At 37.5% G+C, this 22,160-nt stretch overlaps 2 protein-coding genes across 7 annotated transcripts in view; one reads left to right on the forward strand and one right to left on the reverse strand.

Annotated features, from left to right (window-relative positions):
- The window catches only part of LOC131675359 (uncharacterized), a 376,622-nt gene that overhangs the window by 324,165 nt on the left and 30,297 nt on the right, over nucleotides 1-22,160 (forward strand). The window lies entirely within an intron of this gene.
- The window catches only part of LOC131675357 (cadherin-87A), a 943,248-nt gene continuing 930,680 nt past the window's right edge, over nucleotides 9,593-22,160 (reverse strand). The window contains exons 24-25 of the transcript XR_009303046.1: nucleotides 9,687-9,846; nucleotides 9,593-9,621 (exon numbers count right to left, since the gene is read on the reverse strand). The gene's annotated coding sequence lies outside the window, so the exon portion shown is untranslated. The remainder of the gene's footprint in view (nucleotides 9,622-9,686; nucleotides 9,847-22,160) is intronic.

Raw genomic sequence — 22,160 nt, forward strand, 5'->3', positions numbered from 1 at the left:
CGCCGGTGCTAGGTATCCTTCGGGACACGGCTGGGCGCGATCCAGCCTCACACTCTAATACTCGTCCGCGCACCGGGCGTGTCTCCGAAAACAAACAAACGTCAACGAGATCGCGGGGCCAACTTCGGAAAACTGTGACCTTCGGTTTGATCTGCGCGCGCGACTTCTTCTGCTTACAGCCTAGCTAGACTCTCCCGAATCATCCGCGATTCAAGCGCTCTCTCTCTCTCTCTCTCTCTTCCTCTTCTTCTGCAACATCTCCATCGCTCTAGTTGTCAGCTCAGTCCGTGTACAGCACCTTGTAAACAAAAATTTAAGCATAAGTGTGTGTACCACACACACACTCTCAGCTTGGCGCGGCGCACAAACATTTGCGAGAGCCAGACGGACGAAATCGGCCTAGTCGAGATTCTCCGTTACAAAATATAATGTGTTGTAATGCTAGTGAGATGCTTGCAACAGTACATATTTATTCCATCATTTGAAAATTCTACGTCGAAAAAAATACTTCGAATTTTACCTTATTTGCGTTTTAAAAAGGTTGTTACATAAAAGAAAAAAGAATTAGATATACCATAAAAAAGTAGATTGTTAATTATTTCATTTATAATGTATGATATTTAGATGTTAGTAACTTAACCGCGATGCCTCGGTAATGCATGCATTACATGAGAAATCTTAGATTTGAATAGATGTCATAATAAACTAATTAATCAACTTTTCCAATTGTTATCTATTTACGCACATGTTATTTTAGTATAAAGTTTAAACCTTATGTATGTATATTACTAATTTATATTGAACATTTTGAAAATAAAAGTATATACAAAAATACATTTTCATATTAGACTTGGCTTTGCTAAATTAATTTTTGCAAAACATTTACAAAGCTTTCCACTGTGTAACGGTGTAGGTTGGTCAAGGCCTACACCGTGCGACCCTTCTCTCTCTACGACATCGGCAAGGGCTCATAGCGGGCATCTGGCGCACGTATATTTCGTGCTTGATGCCAGTCTTTTGTTTCGGCATCGGTTTCTCTCTTCATCAAGAAAGAAAGAGAGAGCAGCAGCAGTATTAGTGGCCAGAAGCGCACAACAACATGCGCTCTCGTCAGTCACCGAAAGTGAGAGAGAGAGAGAGAGAGAGAGAGTGCAGCTATAGTGCGGCTAGGCTCGCGACACTGACCATGCTTGGCGGTCCCACGTGCTGCCGATTAGGCAAGTGAGTGGGGAGGGCGTGAAGCAGTCTCTCACTCACTATTGCGTCGTTTCTCGCGAGCATTAAGGAAGTGACCCCGCGAGCGAGAGCATACCAGCCTAACACACCGGCACAGTATTCTCGAGAGCGGCCTTTGTCCACCAGTCAAGCCATATCTGAGGAAGTCACCAGTCGACAGAAAGAAGATCAACTCGCCAGCCCAACGGACTTCGCCAATTAAACAGGTCATACTCTCTCCTCTCGTTTCTCTTCCTTAATCGGTTTTACCCTTTTTGGCTTTTCGCGACTTGTGCGCTGTTCCAGGCTCTCGCGGGCCGGCACAGCTGAACTAGTGGTTAAGTTTCTTTCTTTATTGTGTATTGACCACCCCTCGTATCTTGACATAAAAGTGCAAAAAATACAGTTTTTTCTAGTTTTTAGGATTTCCAGATCGCGAATTATTGCGAATTTATTGCAAATCCGGAGACGGCATCAAAAACAACTAATCTTCTACTTCTAAAAACACTAGTTAATTTATTAAAACTGACTATTACAAGAAGATATCGTTCATTAAAAAATAGAAAATTTAGGTTTCAGGTATACACGTAATATATAGGGAAAAATGTTCGCACTTGTTAAGCGTATCTTGGTATATCACATGGTATATTAAAATTTAGAGGTAGAAAATGAAGTTTTGGTCTGTTACTTAATTTCTGGAAAATGTTTTCTAGATGTGAGGAAAGCAGTAAGTAAAAACAGTATTTTTATACTTTTAGGTTAGAATATCCTAGAAATCTAAGGCGATGGATAATTCTAAGCCCGTATTTGAATTGAACACATGAGCGAACAAAATTTCTGCGGATATACTATATACAGTCTCTGGTTCTGAAAAGTGTTGGCCTGTGTTATTATCAGTGATCAATAACAGCAATTTAGTGAAAAGAAATAATCATATATGTATAGGTCTTTACTAAGTTTTATTTTGTTGCAATTATTAATCAGTGGAACAATACCGTATATACATTTTGTACATACTATATGTAAATTTGTAATCGAATTTTGTCGATTATTGTCATTGATTATTTGCAACGATATTATTTTGAAAATACTCAGTACAACCTTACAAATTTAACGAAATACATAATGATTGAACGCTGGAGTTTTCCTTCGAATTCTTTTGGCTATTATTTAAAAAAATGATTATTAGTCAATAGTTACCTAACTTGATATTGAAAAAATAACTTTTTTGGTAAACTTTTATTATACATTATCTCGGTATCAATATCGTAATATGTATGTAGGACGACAATAATTTCGTTATTAATTTAATTCGTTTTATCTCCTGTTAATGACAATTTTATATTTTCTTTATATATAAAATCCATATAATAATTAAAAAGTAACATGGAATTTTAATTAGTGTAGTACCGAAATCAGCAAAAGATCGCATTTTTGCATTTTCCTTTAGTTCGAAACGCTCTGCTGAATTACTAAAAATTTTGAAGACATATATTTATATAATTTTTAACAAAAAATTTGTTCGCTTATTGCTGTATTGAAATTGTCTAGTTGAAAGAAGCGACACAACGTATCAACAATGCAATACCGAACTAAATCCGACAAACAGAGAATCAGCCGAATAATGAGAAATTGCTGTATAGAGAAATCGCATTTCACATTCTGATTTTTAGTTTCAGAAAAGACTCTGTGACGGGAGCAGACGACGACCTTTTATCGTGCGTTGCTCCTTACCCTTCTTCTACTCTTAGCTGGCTTAGTAACCGACATTGGGCGCATTATGAGAATGCGGTTTGTTGTCTTTCAGTGGCCAATCATGATAGACGAGCTGAGAGAGAAACTAGCGAGAGCGACAACGAGCAAGAAAAGGAGAGAGCGAAGAAAGAGCAGGCAGGCGCGCGACCGATTAGCGTTGAGAGAAGAAAGAGTTGAGCGGCAGTTAAGTACGAGGTGTGTGAAAAGGAAATCAAGGAAGCGATTGAGCGAGAGTAATGACAGGTAGCCAGGTTCGACAGTTAACCATTGGAGGTCGTCAGAAGAGAGTCAAGCACGAGGAGTTTGAAGAAAAAGAAGGAAAGAGGCAAGAAGGAGCAAGAAGAAGTCCAGGAGGAAGCTGCTCACCGGGACGGCGACGACGCGTCTTTAAGAAAAGGTGGTCTGCCGTTTCCCGTTCACCAAGAAGTTCTGCTGCAGAACTAAGGTCAAGTAAACTTCCAGAACGTTTTCTCTCTCTCTCTCTCTCTCTCTCTCTCTCTCCCTCCCTCTTTCTCGGTGAGTAGCGACACACTGGTTTTTGAGGCTCTCTTCTTTATTAAACATTGTCCTACTTTTGCCACTTCCTCGAGCGGCTTATTTTTGCAGGCGAGTTCGTCCAGCTGGCCACTGCGCTTCCTGGTAAAAATTCTTGGCTTTTAGTCAATTTTTTCGCCAGTGGAAGAATTAATCGCCTGCCTGGTTACAACATAACCTTCATCAAATCTCCAACTTTAACGAGTTTTTGATCTACACATCTCTGCATACAACGCAAACAACAACACAGCCTCCACACAAGTACCGCAACACTCTATACACTACACACTACACACCTCACCGAATGCAACACTTACAAAATTTTTGTTGCTAAGTACTTGTATCAACAATTTTGACCGTTAATCCACATATTTCAATCTACTTGGAGAGACTCCTCACTGCCGGTGTTATTTCTTTGCTGCATCACATCTTTCAACTCAATCTGTCTTGCGCTGAGTCATCGCGATGGCTATTTTAATTTAATTTTTATTTTATTTTTACTTTACTTCATCTTGTTTTGTTTTATTTAATTTAATTTTGTTGTATTTTTCATCTAGCGCTAACTATACGCTAGACAATTTTAATTCTAATTTTAATTTTAATTTTATTGGATCGACTGTGTCAAATCGCGTTTCCTTTTCTACCATTCACTTAATTTTAATTTTCAGCGTTCGCTTCATCAATCATTTTTCTCATTTCATTTTTGCGTATAAGCTACTTGTTTATTTTTGTGTTTTAATCATTTCTAGGTTAATTTGCAAATCCCTTTACCGCCTCTTGTAAATGGCATCACTTTACTCCCCAATCTCCCACCAATTTTTGATCCTTAACTAACTGAGTTGGTGCCACTGAGGTGCCAATTTTCAAATCTTTTAAATCCTAACTTTTCAATGCTCCCGTTTATGACTGATCAGTGACTCAAATTTTTGGGCGAAATTCAAACTTTTCAATTTGTTGTATCAATCTATCCTTTCAAATTACCTCGTTTATTACAGTTTCTTGTGAAGTTTTGAAACCCGGGGAGGAGAGATGGAAAACTTTTTAACACAATTTATGAATTTCTATTTTTTATCTTAATTTGTTTTTAAATTCCAAAACCTCCCACTTTTATGAAATGGTCTTGTCTTTATGCGCCGAGTGTGGTGAAGCGCTGAGTTATCGGGGTGTCAATATCTTGCAGTGCGAGGCCTGTGATGGATCTTTCCATCAGCACTGTTCCGATATAACCTTGAACCCTGACCTTGCGACCTTTATTTGCCGTACCTGTTCGATTGAGTCTGCGGTCTTGGCCAACTCTCGTTAGTCCGGTGGCGTGTTTTTACAATCCCTTCCTTCCACTCAAATCGACTCTGCTTCAGCTGGCACTTTGTCTTTCGTCGAAATCTCAGGCCGAAAGAGACAGACATCACCTTACGAGCTTTTCCCGTCGAAGATGTTGAAGGTGGGAATCCCGGAGTGACTTCTCTGATACTAACCGATCCGCTGCCCTTCCCACTGTTTCTTCCCCCAGTGCGGACCAAATCCACTTTGCTCGATAGCATGGCTCCTACCACGGGGGACAAACCACCAGCATGGTTTTCCGGTTTCATGAATAATGAATTCACCGAGTTTCGGAACGAGATTAGAACCACCCAGACTTCCATCCTAACCAAAGTCAATCGTGTCGCCGACAAAGTGAAGAGCCTCAAGTCTGTAGTGGGTCTCATGGATCGCTCCGAGCTCCTTATTCTGAGCCTTCCGCAGGAGTTCCAGGGTTCGTTGGAGGAAGCTGCCGGTATGCTTTTCGAGGCGATTGGCTACCCAAACACTGGGGGGTTGCATAGCAGCCACGAGAAAATGGACTGCCACTCGTTATCGTCCAAATCCGACCGATACTACGTCGGCTTTCGTTGTGCATATCGAATCGACGGTGGCGCGTGATGTCATTCTGGAGCGCTCTGGGAAGCTCGTTGAGAATACGGCGAGGGACGTTTTTAAGTGCGGTCTCGGAAATCCCGTTTTCATCCGTCAGCTCTTACCCCCGCCGATCCACAATCTCTTTGTGAAACCGCTTGCGCGTAGTCATGAGCTGGGTTTCGCGCGCCTTTTCGTTTCTGGTATGGTCGTTCATATGCGGGAGAACACGTGTTCCATCCCTATCCCCATAATGTTGGAGAGCGACCTTGTCAGCTGTACGCCTTTGCCTCCCGGCCAGCCTCCTGTCTCGGCCGCTCCGCGCTCTGGTCCATGTCAGTTCCATGTCAGTGACTGCCACTCCGATCGGCACTCGAAAACATGCGCCACTCAACCTCAACTTCGCGCCCCAGGTTGTCAAACAACGATCCACTGCCGTCATCCCAAAAAAACCTGCTCTGCAACTTAACACAACGGGCAGTTGTTTTAGCCCGACTGTGTCTGTCTTTCCAGCTCAGCTATCTCAAGCTATCCCAGATTCATCTCTTCCAGTTTCTGGTTCATGATGCTAACCAATGCAGAACCATACCCCGCCCTCTGCTTCCTTCGTTATTGGCCACATTAATATAAATAGACGAAATTCCCCCTGTCATTTTGCTCTTCTCGAAGCACAAGCCCTTTCTACACATTTTGATGTCATAGCCATTACTGAAACCTTCATCTCACCTGGTATCTCTGACTCACACCTCTCCCTCCCCGATTTCAATTTTTTCAAGCTTGACCGAATTGAAAAGCAGGGTGGCGGAGTTGGCCTGTACGTCAGATCTTATCTTAAATTCAGTTTTCTAACTACTTCAGATCCAGTTTTAGATAACATGCCTGAATTCATCCTTGGTGAAAAAAGTCTGACAAGACCAAGCTTTTGATGGCGGTGGTATACAGACGTCCCTCTGCATGCACTCCCACACACTTTTTCAACTACCTGGCCACTTACCTCCCCCTGTATGGAAATGTCATTATTACCGGTGATTTTAAAGCAGACCTAAGTTCCAGCTCTCTGCCTGATGCTCGAGCTTTGAGATCTCTCGTTGACCTACACAACCTCCACTTCGTATCCACTGATCCCACACATCACTGTCTTGATATAAATCCCCCTTCCCACACTGTACTCTTGACCTCTTCATAGTGAAAGACCCAAATTCCACCCAGACATTTGGAAAATCTGATACTCCTTTTATGGCTGACCATGATTTCATCTCGCTCACCTATCGTTTTAGCAAGAATAAGTATGTCACCAAATTCATTAGGTCTAGCGAATTAAATCGGGTGGACGAAACGGCCTTCAATAAGACTCTTAGCACCTATTCCTCATGTCTGGTCGACAAATCTACAGTACGATCGGAGCGCTCTTCGGACCCGCCGATGGATGCTGACTTGTATTCCCTTGACGACTCGGTGCACTCTCTTACTGAAGTCCTCATAAAGTCCTTCGATACGGTAGCCCCTCTCAGGTGCATCAAGTTATCTTCTAGGCGTAAGCCCTGGGTAACTATGAGCATTCTTGCTCTCACAAAAAGGTGTGACTTTGCCTATAAACTGGTATCCTCTTCCCGCTCGGTCAGTGACGTCGCTGGGTATTGAAGACTTCGAAATGACGTCTCAAATGCCTTCGACTCAGCAAAAAACTTCTGTATCTCAAACAGGCTATCCTTCGCAAGAAATAGCAAGGCCAGATGGAGCGAGTTACGAAACTTTGAAGTCACCAAGCGCGCTCTTCCATCCCTGTTTCGATTCTTTCCCCCAGCCGCATTAAACACCCACTTTGCCAACATAGTTAACTTGTCTCCTCCCATGACACGGGATTTTCTTGACGTCCTTTTAGCATGTCCCCCAAATGTTCCTCACGTCTACACCCCATTCGAATTTCATGAAGTTACTAGCCAGAAGGTTATGGATGCACTAAACTCGTCCTCATCCAGAATATTTGGTTCCGATAGTTTGTTTGTCAAGATGCTTAAACTTGTCTCTTCTATATGTCTCTCGTTTCTCACGCATCTTGTCAACAAATCATTATCGTGCGGCGTTTTTCGAACCTCCTGGAAACGGTCTCTCTTCACCAGTCCTGCTAAAGTTCCTTCGCCCACTCTTTTATCGGACATCAGACCGATACCCACAGAGCATGAAATATTTCAGAAATATTTCATGAAAAATTAGGAATATTGATGAAACATTTCATGAAATATTTCGGAAATATGGGAATGTCCGCCACACAAACCGCACTGAAATATTTCACGAAACATTACAGATATTTTACATAAAATGTTATTGATACATTGCTTCAAATATTTCGGAAATATCCTCGGAAATATTTCTGGTATATTTCATGAAATATTTCTGCTAATTTATGATATACATTCCTAGATTATTTCATGCAATATTACTGATGTATTGCTTTAACGATTGTGGGAGTATTTCATGAAGTGTTCCGGAGATATTACATGAATCAGTCCCGATATATTTTATAAAATAGTCCCGGAATATTTCATGATATAGTCCCAGAACATTTCATGAAATATTCCAGAAATATTTGGAATGAAATATTACTTATAATGCTTGAAAGATTCCTGGTATATTAAGTCAAAGATTTCGGGAGCACTTCTAAAATATCCCGGAAATATTACATGAAATATTCCTTATATATTTCATGATATTGTTCCGGAATATTTCATGATATAGACCTAGAATATTTGATAACATATTCTAGAAGTATTGGAAGGAAATATTACTGCTCAATTGCTTCAAAGATTCCGGAAATATTAGATGAAATGTTCCGAATATATTTCATAAATACTCCTGTAACATTTCCTGAAATATTCCAGCTTAGTTATGATAGACATTCCTGGATCATTTCATGAAATATTTCGGATATACTTCATAAAATATAACAGTATTGTGCCAGGCTGTCCATGGAGTTTTATGCTTCCTGATATGAAGGCGTACAGTCACCACTTCACGCACCGTGTAAAAAAAAATATGGAATTGTTTCCGAGAACTGCGCTGAAAGAAGAAAACATTTCATATACATTTCATACATTTCTTAATATTTATTATAAATATGTCCTGATCTATTTCTAAAATATAACAGCAAAAAAGGATTGAAATAATTCACGCTTAGGTTCAAGAAATAAATATGTGTTTCTCATTTATTAATAAATAACTTGCTAATTTTAATAGTACATGAAAAAGTTAAAATTACAAAGTTTATTCTTCATTCATTAAATTTTCTTCTTCTGCATTCTCCTCTAAATCGATGTAATATTTTACATCTCTTTTCCGTTTTTCGAAACCAGCTCTGAAATTTATATATAAAATTATTCATTACAATTCAAATTATAGGTATCTGAAGTTACTAGAATTCATTATGTTATAGCACTATGTATTCTAAATCTGCACATCGGCCGCGCTTGAACATGCCCCAAGGCGTTCTAATTTTAATGGTATCACGGTAGCATAACCGACAAAAAATAGCATATAAAATGGAATTCATCAAAATGTATTTATAGGACTGAAATTCAAAAAATAAAGCTACTGACACGCATAGATAATCAATAAATGTTTCCGAAAAGTTTAAAAATGATTATAATAGTACTCTTTAATTAAAGGTTGGCATACACTACTTGGAGGGCATATTCTCATTCTTACGAGGAGTGGTTTGGAGCACATTGCAAATAATTTTCGAGGACCGAATATCGAACAGATAAGCACGGATGAACGTAATTTCTTGAAAAATTCTTAATTTTTACCCATGGTCTTATTTTAAAGCCGCTTAAAAGAGTCATCGCATGATAAATTTGGACAAATCTAGCGCGAACTATTCCACTTTCAAACATACTATATTTTTAAGATACGCAAACACGTGTATTTAATATCGGATATCTGTGAAAAAGGTAGTTTTGAAATTGGAAATCACGCGTGGAACACGAAAATTGCTTTAAAGCAATGGTGACTCTCAGGGAAGATTACATTATTAACGTTTTGTCGGTAATCAGTCTTTCTGTACACAAGAGAACTACTTAGGTGACCCGTAAAGTAATATATTATGTAATACTTACGCTTCAGTGTCTGATTCCCTCTTCAGTCTTGTGCCAGACTGATCCAACCAGCTATTGATACTTGAACAAATCTCTTCGTCCTGTGATGATGGAAATAGATGACGCACTGATTCTAAAAGAATATATTTCTATATAATTCAGAAAAACAATCAGAAATAATCCGTGTATAATACTCACTGTATATAACTGTGTACAATGGCAAGTCTTTCAATGCATGCTTCTTCTTATGCCCTACATAGATGTATTTGTTTGCTACCTTATTTGTCATAGCAGCGGGTAGAATAATGTAAATATACTTATGTGTGTCAGCGCCTCCTTTGCTTTTAAAAAAAAGTACCTGGAATTCAAAGGGAATCAATTTATCTAACGGTTAAAATCTGATTATTAGTGAATGAATGTGATGCAATTAAATGAGTTAGATAAGAGTCAACCCAATTATAGGGATACCAAGCTAGGAATAAGTCATACCATAAATATAGTTCAATAAATAATACAAATAGTACAAATTAAAAACTAACTCACAGCATAATAAAAATAATAATGCTAAAGTTATTTTAGCCATACTATCTATTAAGGTCAGTATACCTAATATCAAACTGTACCCAATATCGGACTTTTTTCAAAACTCAAATATTCGCGGTCTAACGCCCTCTCATGGGTTATCCTTATGTTAGTATTAATTAATTAAGATTCCACGATTTGCTCCGGAACGCCAATTCCGTTCTTTAAGAAGAGTTTCGTGCTCCGTATAACAACATATTTTTAAATGATAAATTTTTTAATGATGGAAAGGAGGGAAACAGTGATAGATGGAAAATCACTTAATTTGAATTATATTCAGAAACGTTTCGTCAGCACATTTGCTGATTTCTTCAGGCTTTATTAATAAAAAAACAACAAATTATTAACGATAGAGTTTGCACAGGTAATTTTAATAGTATATAATTATATGTATATGTGTATACCTGATATCTCTCGTAGTCAAATTATTATAGGCTAAAACGAATAGATCCTAGCACAGTCAAGTTACAATAAAGTGAGAAATCAAGTATTTCAATCCATATATATACTCTTCATCTATTATCCCTTCCTCATCGATCTTAATAAAGGCTTGTAGATGTGACTAAGATATTGTATATCCTCTTTTCTATTTAACGTGTTTTTATGCAAGCCAATGTCTAACATTTCGGATATTCTTCGTTTCTTATAATTTTTTTCATAATCCAATATCTTAGCTTTTTTCAATCAATTAAATTCGTGTGAGAACGTTCTTCTATGTGTAGCTACTACTGTATCTGAATCAATGTTTTTTTCGTGTTCGTTTAATCTAATTTAATCATGTTTTAATACCATTGGATGTAAGTTCCTTATTCATAACCATATCGTGTAATGTAGTCTTAGAGGGATTGGACAAACGTTATGAACAAATTAAAAATTGTGAGTTTCCAATAGAAGAGATTCGGAAAGGTATACAATTTTTATATAACACATATTTTGTGTTCAACAAAATTTATTATAAACAAATATTTGGAAGCCCTATGGGCTCACCTATCTCTTCTTTACTGGCTGATATTGTTATGGAAGACTTAGAGAAACATTGCCTGAGCGTGTTGCGGAATGAATATCAAATTAATCCTCTTTTCTATTACAGATATGTTAATGATACTTTGATGTGCGTTCCGGAAGATAAAATTGATTTAGTTATCGAGACGTTCAATCCTTTTCATAATAGACTACAATTTACGTTTGGAATTGAAATTAATAATTTTATTCCATTTCTTGACTTAAAATTGATTAGAAATAATAATAAATTATAATTTGACTGGTTTAGGGAAACAACACAACTGACAGAATTTTGAATTTTAACTCAGAACATACAATTCATCAAAAAGTTAATATAGTTTCAAATTTAGTTGACCGAGTGTTTTATTTGCTAACAAAAAATTTCATTCCAACAATTTAAAAATAATTACTAATATCCTGAAAAGAAAACTAATTATCCATCTTTATTTATCAAAAAACATATATAAAAACGTATCAATCAATATATTCAAAAAAGGGAATAATAATTCTAAAAAATTAGAAAATTAAAATTTACCTACAGTCGCTATTCTTAATAATTGGAACATCTTCAAAAAATGTTCATCTATGTTAAAAAAACATAACATTATGCCTATCCCTTTATTACAAAAACCATTACAACAGTTTATCCGTTTAGGAAAAGACAAATCTGATTTATTAGACAACACTGGTATTGTCTACAGTTTTAACTGCAAACAATGTTCAGCAGTCTATTATAGGTGAAAGTAAACGTTCCTTAAAAATTAGATCAAACGAACACGAAAAAAACATTGATTCAGATACAGTAGTAGCTACACATAGAAGAACGTTCTCACACGAATTTAATTGATTGAAAAAAGCTAAGATATTGGATTATGAAAAGAATTATAAGAAACGAAGAATATCCGAAATGTTAGACATTGGCTTACATAAAAACACGTTAAGTAGAAAAGAGGATATACCATATCTTAGTCACATCTATAAGCCTTTATTAAGATCGATGAGGAAGGGATAATAGATGAAGAGTATATATATATGGGTTGAAATACTTGATTTCTCACTTTATTGTCACTTGACTGGGCTACGATCTATTCGTTTTAGCCTATAATAATTTGACTACGAGAGATATATATTTATACACATATATATTTAATTATATACTATTAAAATTACTTGTGCAAACTCTATTGTTAACAATTTGTTGTTTTTCTATTAATAAAGCCTGAAGAGGTCAGCAAATGTGCTGACGAAACATTGCTGAATATAATTGAATTTAAGGGGGTATCCTCGTATAGATCGCGAAAAATGAAGACAAACTTTAGGAATTTTATTAAAAGAAACTATTCAATATTTTTATTTGAAATTTTATTACGTAATTTCTTGTAGTTTGTAGAAACATGAAAAATTTTTATATATACATAATGTTAATTAGGTGAGCCACGTAATCAAATGAAAGGTGAAACTATTTTTTTTTTGGTCTCAATTGGCGCCATGTTTCGTTGTTGCTGTGTCATTCTGAAACATAAGAAACAAAGTTTTTTGACATTATTATACCAATTCCTCGTCCACTTACCTAATTTTGAAATGTTAAAAAAATTTTTGAAAAAATGGCGGACTTTTGAAAAAAAATTCATAAAAGTTTTTTTTTTATTAATGCAAAAGAGTTATTAAATAATTTGTTAAAACAAAATCCTTTAGGTTTATCGACTAGCTAATTAAATTTCCTTTAAAATGGTATATTTTTTTTTCAATAGCTTTAAAACTCGCTGAGTAATCAGTGGCGCCAATTGGGAAAATCGAAAAATTGAGTTTTCGAGAAAAACGCGTTTAAAATTTGCGGTATACAATATATTATTTTTTAATAGAATTTTTTCATACTTACAGCTACTAATCGACTTTTGCACTATTCAGCAATGCCTGCTCCATAAAGAAGCCCTTCTTCTTCGAAATGTTGATTTTCAGATACAGTTTTCCTTTTTTTGACCAATCGAGCTTCCTTGGATGCACTCTCCGTTCTGATGTTTTGTCGTGTTACTCGTTCAGCGTCGGTGTTCTTGGCGTAAGTAGTAATGGGCAATCCGATTTTGAACTCCAGGCACTTCATCATCTTCAAAACTGCATTGAATCCGTCATTAAAAACTACGGCAGCTATATAAGCAGCAATTTCCACGGTCTTTGCGCCACAATGCAAGTGTTTTGGTGCTAAACGCCACACGAGCGCATTGAAACTCTCATTAGCGTTTTGAGTGTAGCCACCTAAACATCTTTCCAATAAATCATCTTTGGAAAGATCTTGGTAGATTGGAAGAAGGTGTTTTTGAACGTCCGGATGCAGTGGCGGAGGATGTTCATAGACGTTTGCTCCAATACATTGTGAGGCTTGCCATTCGCACCAACTGTCTACTCCAGCAGGGCAGTTTTCGTGCTGCGGGTTCTCGTCAGTTGAACACATGTGGTAGTATGTTGCTATTATAGCTTTTCTCATGTCTTCAACGGAGTTATCATTTCTTCTGATCGCAAGTCCATAATAATTGGTTAACTTTTTGATGAGTGCATCGGTGAGCTTTCCTTTTCCGCCAAGTTTTTCACTTTTTTTCAAATTTCGCAAACGCGTACCCATTCGTTTCTGAACGTGTCCAATGCACTCACATTTCTTGACAATGCAGTCTTCTCCATAAGGATTTATTTTAAGTATAGCCAAAAAAGTCTTGGAGTCACCATCGCCGATATATGTAGTGTACATGACGCCGTAATACTCTTGCGATCTCAAAAACATTTCGACGACTGCATCGACCTCGATTTTGCCAGCGGATCCGGCGTGGTTTGCGCTGCATTCGTCTGCGTGCTCTTCATACCAGTCCAGATATTCTTGTGTGTCTTTTTTGTATTTACATGTTGCGCACGCTTGACATAACGAGCTTTTCACGACTAAATCAATGATTTTCCCGCTCTCGTATGCAATCAAACTGGTGACACCAAGTTTTGATGAGAAACCACGCTTTTTCCACGATCCATCGCCTGAAACTTTTAACTGTAGAAGTGGCCTGTCATTTTGTTCGTTGAGCTTCTTCTCCTCTTCAATAGCACTTTGGCAACTACTCATAAAACAGATCTTCGACGCTTGATGTATATGCTCCAATATGCCATCATATGCCTTTTTACTTAATCCTTCACCAAAGTCCATCAAACTTGAGAATAAATTGAGGCCTTTCAAGCCTACACCTAAAAGTCTCATCACAAACACTATTCTACGATTGACTTCGAAGCCGTTATTGATGAAAGGGCCAGAGTTCACTTGAGTGTCACTACATCTACACGAAATCACTAGTTTCCAACCGAGACCGCGATGCCCAGCCTCCTTGAAATTCACCCCTCCTTTGCATTTTTTGCAGCACAGTAGTTCACTCAACACGGTAAAAACTGTCACAAACTCGATTATGCGGTACCGATGATCATAGTCAATCGAAACATCATCAGTAGATGCTGCTGACAATTTTCGGGCACTTGTACTAGCACCTTTTGGCTCGTCCGTTTCCGTTGTATGCTGGTTTCCTTGAAAAGAACACTTGCGTTCTGATGCTCGATACCTCCCGGCCTTTTCACCTTTAGGGTAAGACGACATTTTGCACGCAAAACAGCAGTGAACTAATCGACAGCTACGAGAATACTGAGCCAACTGTTGTAAAACTCTTCGAAATAAACCTTTCTACCTATACTTTCAGTCGGCTTAGACTGTAGTAATCCTCTTATTTACACAAGTATACGCACTAATACAACCAAAATTGGAATAGCATCTGCCATAGTATAATTGCGAAGCATCTCGAAGACCCAAACTCAGCGGGGCACCTATTGTATTCGAGCGCGTACCTGCCTACCTGCGCCGCACTCCGGCAGCGCGTCGCACAACGTTAAAGAAAATAGCCATAGCATCGAAACCGCTGCGAATTTCACTTTAAAATTTTAACAGCATACTATTGACATGTTATACTATCGACGTATGTAATAAAAAAAAATCGATTTTACGATCGATCTATACGAGGATACCCCCTTAAGTGATTTTCCATCTATCATTATTTCCCTTCTTTCCATCATTACAAAATTTATCATTTAAAAAATCATAAGGGAATCAAGACTGTATGTTACGTTTAACATATTTTTAATTTAAAATTTTCTACGGGTAAGTATGTTTTATTTAAGTTATGCTATTATTTCTAAACATATAATTATATAATACCATTGGATTCGTATTTCTTGCTCTTTGAAAGGCGTTTTACTACATTCAAGGGGCGGGGGCACGTCAAATTTCAGCCTACCTTTATAAACGACTTAGGGGGCTGAAAATAATATGTATAATATAGTATTTCCCGACAAATTCAATAGTGCTATCAAAAATTAAAAAAAATTCTTTTAGCATTTTTTTATTTTTATTTTGTTATATACAGGGTGACCTATTTTAATCGCTACACCTGGATTTTTCGAATTCCAAGACAGATAGGAAAAAATGGTTCAGACAAAAGTTGTAAGGGACGAAGGGGGCCAAACAATGGTCCTAACAATTTTGACCTTGAACTTGACATTCAAGGTTATTTCAAGGTCAAGTGGTTTTTTTGAATAGGAACACCTATTTTTGATCCCGGATTCGGAAAGAGCGGAAAATTTCACGTTCAAAACCATATTGAGACATTTTTTTCACGGTCATTTCAAGGTCAAATCAAGGTCAAACTCCGAAAAATCCATTTTAAGTCGTTTTTCCACGAGTCACAGGCTTAAGTGGTTCAAATTGATCGTTGATTGAAAACGGAAACCCATACATCCAAAACTTTCACATCCTAGTAAACAAAAATCGAACTTGCACATCCGAACCTCACTCTCTTCATAGCCTCACATGCTAAAGTGTTACACAAGACATCCTCCAGTCCCACACATCTCTATCCCATGTATGATGTTTGTTTAACGGAAACTTCATGATTGTTGAAGCTTCTGTTGTAAATGTGTCAACCTTATGTTTAGTGCTACGCAGAAACAACGACGTGGACGTAGAAGGTCTGTTTCCTTTGGGGTGCTTGAGTGAGTTCCCGTGCCTCTCACTGTTCAGGGTGCTTGATTTAAGTGAGTCCCCGTGCCTCTCACTGTTCGGGGTGCTTGATTTAAGTGAGTCCCCTCGCCTCTCACTTATGTGTTTATCTAGTCTCGAAGCAAATGTTCGAAATTACGACCATTTGCTTCCAGGCACATAGTCAAACGCCTTTGGAAGTGTCGAACGGTGTTTAGCAAAGTTTGCCTTGGAATGGCATCGCAAGCTCGACGAATTCTGTCCATCATGTCTAATCTTGTGGTGGGCCTTTCCGCAAAAACGGCATTTTTTAAGTACCCCCATAAGTAAAAATCTGGTGATATAAGCTCGGGTGAGCAAGCAGGCCATTCAACCGGACCACCTCGACCAATCCATCTGTTACCATACTGATTATTCAAAAAAGTCCTGACAATTCGAGCGAAATGTGGTGCTGCGCCGTCCTGCTGGAGCCACATTCTCCGTCGCGTTTCTAAGTCAACATCTTCCATCAATACAGGTAGTTCATCTCTTATTAGCGTTAAATACGTGTGTTGATTAACATTTCCTTCGAAAAAGTAAGGGCCAATCAAATATCTATTAATAATCCCACACCATACCATAATACTCCAACGTCTTTGATGGCTTACAGTTCTGACTCAATGAGGATTAACATCAGACCAGTAATGACAATTATGTCTATTCAATTCCCCATCACTTTGAAATTTTGCCTCATCAGAAAAAAGAACAAAATTAAAAAAGTTTGGATCATTTTCTATCATTTGTAAAGCCCATTGGTAAAACACAATACGCTGTTGAAAATGAGCAAACTGTAGCTCTTGGACCAGAGTAATATGATATGCATGATATCTAAGCACCTTCATAATTCTTAAAAATGTACTTTTTGGAATACCGATTTCCCTTTCGACTCGACGAGCGCTTATCTGTGGGTCAAGATGAATTATTGCCAGAATAGTCACAACCCGATTATCATTTTCATCATATTGATGGCGCCCACGTTGACGAACCATGTGTCCACCACGAGCTCTTTGAGTTAAACGTCTGATAGCCATAGCGTCGGGGTGTCGTCTGTCTTGATAGCGTTCAGCATAAATTCTTGCCGCAGCACGATAATTATTTCGGCTTTCTCCTAAAGCCAACGTCATGTCAACGATCTCGTTGGGCGCGTAGTCAGCCATTTCAGAGGCAGCTATTAATTATTATTAAATTTGAATAGTGAAATGGTATAAAAAATAATAATAATTATAATATTCACCCGTATACGGTCGCGACCAAAAAAGAAAAATGTTCCTAGATTACGGTAACTTTATCTGACTAAGTGTATTTGCCACAAGTGTTCCGATTGTCACACTTTTGTAATTGTAAGTTTTATAATAAAGTAATAATCATTAAATTATTTCTAATTTGAATTGCACATAATACTAAAACTTGCTTTTATTTTAAATATTGTGAATTATTTCCGTTCAAACTTAAAAAATACTAATATTGATAATGTAATCATTAAAAGCACATTTACAAATAAATTCTGTTCAGTCAAAGATTCTTGTAATAATATCTGAACTGCTTACCGATTTTAATATTTTCCGCACATTTTTAATATTAAACTTTATTTTTAATAGTTTGATTCTAGAAAAAATAGCTTTGATGCTTTTTGTACAAAAAAGAAATATTGCATATTTATTGTTTCGAAAGTTATGACTATTCTTTTTCAACAATCACATTATTTACAGCTCATATTTTCAATTTTCTCATAACTTTCGAAAAAATAAATAAAGATACAACATTTCTGTTTTTTACAAAAAGCATCAAATTAGTTTTTTATAAAATTTACAATTAATAAAGTGTGACAAACGTTTTTCTTTTTTAGTCGCAACCACATACAGGCGAATATTATAATTATTAATATTTTTGATACCATTTTACTATTTAAATTTAATAGTAATTAATGGCTGGCTCTTAAATGGTTGACTATCAGCCTAAAAAGATTATTGACACGACGTTACTTTTAGGAGAAAGCTGAAGTAATTATCGTGGTGCAACAATCGGAAATCAGTATTTCAAGGTAGAGGCGAAGGGACTCACTTAAATCAAGCACGCCGTACAGTGTGAGGCGAAGGGACTTACTTTAATTAAGTGATGTAACTAAATCTACGATCAGTTTGAACCACTTAAGCCTGTGACTCGTGGAAAAACGACTTAAAATGGATTTTTCGGAGTTTGACCTTGATTTGACCTTGAAATGACCGTGAAAAAAATGTCTCAATATGGTTTTGAACGTGAAATTTTCCGCTCTTTCCGAATCCGGGATCAAAAATAGGTGTTCCTATTCAAAAAAACCACTTGACCTTGAAATAACCTTGAATGTCAAGTTCAAGGTCAAAATTGTTAGGACCATTGTTTGGCCCCCTTCGTCCCTTACAACTTTTGTCTGAACCATTTTTTCCTATCTGTCTTGGAATTCGAAAAATCCAGGTGTAGCGATTAAAATGGGTCACCTTGTATATATATATATATATATATGGGCGATTTCACGTCGATTCATCGGATCAAAATTATTGGCAGCAATTTCAAAATTTCTATTTTTGTAATTTTTGAAAACTTGTCCACCTTCATGAAATTTTGAGTAGGAAGGAGTCATGTTAGGTATACGAGGGTGGTCCGATAAATACTTATCCTCACCGCCCAATGGCGCCACTCTAGCAAAAGAAATATTCTATCACGTAGTACAACCTTCTCGATGGTTACTGTCCAGATTTCAGCCGTATCGGAGTTGTAGTTTATTTTTGAGAGCGTGTGAAAGCAAGTGTGTCCGTTGATTTTTGAAAAATGGAAAAAGAGCAGTATCGGTCGGTGATTCGATTCTTGTTTTTGGAAGGAAAATCGCGCAGGGAAATCAAAAAGCGCTTGGATGCTGTGTACGATGACTCTTCTCCTTCGTAGGCGACCGTCAAAAATTGGTTTAACGAGTTTCAACGTGGTCGCACGTCGATTTTTGAAGAGCCACGTCCAGGTGCTCCGAAAACGGCTACCATAGAGGATAACGTGACAAAAATTCACGATCTCGTATTGGCAGATCGACGATTGAAGGTGCGCGACATAGCTAAGATCGTAGGCATCTCAAAAGACCGCGTGGGTCATGTCCTGCATGAAATTTTGGGCATGAAAAAGCTGTCGGCTCGATGGGTGCCGCGTTTGCTCACTCCAGACAACAAGCGCAACCGTGAGACAACTTCAGAGCAGTGTCTGACGCTGTTTAAGCGCAATCCGAAGGAGTTTCTGCGTCGTTTCGTGACAGTCGACGAAACATGGATCCACTGGTATTCACCAGAGACAAAGGAACAGTCGAAACAGTGGACTTTACCCGGCGAAAGTGCTCCGAAGAAGGCGAAGACTGCCCCATCGGCCGGAAAGGTGATGGCCACCGTTTTCTGGGATTCACAAGGTGTGATCTACATCGACTACCTGGAGAGGGGCAAAACGGTCACAGGGCTGTACTATGCCGAATTATTGGGCCGATTCGACGTCGAATTGCAGAAAAAACGGCCCCATTTGGCGAAGAAATGACAACGCACCGGCTCACACCTCCTCCGTCGCCATGGCCAAATTGGTCGAATTAGGCTACGAACTGCTGCCCCATCCACCGTATTCTCCAGATTTAGCCCCATGCGACTTCTTTTTGTTACCAAACTTGAAAAAGTCACTCGCCGGGCAGAAATTTGAGTCGAATGAGTAGGTAATTGCTGCCGCGGAAGCCTACTTTTCAGATCTCGAGGAAACGTATTTTTCAGACGGGTTAAAGAAGTTGGAGCATCGCTGGGCCAAGTGTATCGAACTAAAAGGAGACTATGTTGAAAAATAAAACGCCACTTTTCCAAAATTTTCGTTTTTCTTTTGTAGGCTAAGTACTTATCGGACCACCCTCGTATACATATTTACATCATAATAACATGTACTTTTCACATAGATTATGAAAATAATATTAGTTTTTCAAAATAACCATTTTGAAAAAATGTATGCTACCTACGAGGGCACCACCTACAGGCCGAGGAAAGCGGAAAACGGGAATTCGGTCCGATATGGGACGGAACGCGCGCGAAAGTAGAAGAACCAGTCGAGGATTAGCCATTCGAGAATTGAGAATAACAGAGGAGCCGGATCAACTCGTACGCGTACACGGATATTTAAAAGAGTGCGGAAGCGGGACCATTGATAATTTCCGTTGTTGTTGCTGTCCGGAGTGATTGGTGATAACGCCATCGCAGGCCAACCACGAGGTCGCGGAATCCATCCGACAGAGTCGACAGGACGACAGAGAAAACCCCGTTTTCAGTTAAGAAAAGCGGCAACCTGAGCTGTATCTTGAAAGGAGATACTAATCTGTTCCCCCTGATAGTGCGACTATACATATAAGGTAAGCTTATCAGCTTCGCGTCGCGATTTTTTATAAAAAATTAAATTAATAAAGTTAAACGACCGCGCTTGATTACTCTCCCCTCACGCCGACGATTGTGAGAAAATCAGTAGCGAGCATGCAAACGAATATCGTGAGTGAGAGATTATAAACGAAATGCCGATTCGTAAGATTGTCGCGCGCCTCGCATAAGTTTAATGCGCGGGCCAAGCGTATTGTAGATTATATAGAAAATAAACCAACCTGTATATGATTAAAACATTAATCTATTGTTGTTATTGTTAGTAAGTTGGTTGACAGACACCTGTCCTTCCTGCTACCCGGTTAGCTAGCAAAATTTGATTATTTCGATCTCGCCGCGCGCATTCCGGTACGACTACGCATTGGGCGAGACAATAAAAATAAAACGGAATTGAACCCCGTTATAATATATATATTATATACATATATACATACACACACACACACACACCAAAAAGTCAAAGAGCGACAAGGTTTAGATCAAATTTTATTCCATCAAAATGTATCTTATTCCAGTAGCTTCCGAACGAAATGTCGCAAACAATGGGTATCCCTTTCCTTCTATATATTTAAGAAGCAAATATCATAAAAAAATCACATCATCTTATATATAATATGATGTATAGATAAAAAATAACAAAGTGGTACATGTTTTCGATGTATTTTTCCCCGTAGAATACGATGGTGTTATTAATTTTTGAATACGACTTACCTAGAAAGCTATAATAGCAAATAACCTCTAAAAATCATTCTCGAATTCGGGAAAAAGTAGATCGATTGAAAATTAGTGTAATTTCTGACAAAAAGCAATTTGTTGATCGTGTGTTGAATGACTGAATCAAAAGTTAGGTCCGTCCGCGCTTAGTAGCACAATATGGAATACAGGTACCTTAGTTTATGCTACTTGAAGAATGTTTTGTATAAAACTAGTATATCCACTAGTATATCGTCTCTATATATTAAAGTTTATCTATTATAACGTAAAAATTCTCTCTCTCTCTCTCTTTATTTGAAGATTATAAGATTTAAGATTATAATTATTTATTTAAGTAATTATAAGAATTTTTTTGTTCTTAAAACTTTAAGTTTTGGGAGAATTTTAAAAGAACGAAAAAGCCTTAGAATTAGTAACACAACACTCTAATCCAGATTTTTTAGAAAACTTATCAAAAAAAATTCCGATATTTTGAAATTTTTTCCATAAAATCTGGCAAAATGTGAGGGTGTTCCCTGTCAAATTATAAGCAGCTTCATGATAATTTCAAATTAATGCTTTGACTCGTCAGATTTTGTCAAATTTCAGACAACCACAAACAATTTATAAAATACTATAAATTTAGTAATTTTATGGATTTTAAAAAAATTAGGACCTGATAAGAAAAAACGATTTTGAATTCATGGATGAAAAACAAGATCTGTACTATTGTAGGCAGGATTTTTTTTTCATATCGAAATTAAAAAATAATTTTGTCTAGAGCTAAGAACATTTGTATCAATTTTAACATCCGATCAATAACAAAACAAAACCAGGGGTTGGGATCATAAGGAAATATAATGGAACAACAGCAATCAATAAACTCAATTTTAC

This window comes from Phymastichus coffea, unplaced genomic scaffold (assembly GCF_024137745.1).
Source record: "Phymastichus coffea isolate CEN01 unplaced genomic scaffold, Cenicafe_Pcof_1.1 PCOF00020, whole genome shotgun sequence".
NCBI classification, from domain to species: Eukaryota; Metazoa; Arthropoda; class Insecta; order Hymenoptera; family Eulophidae; genus Phymastichus; species Phymastichus coffea.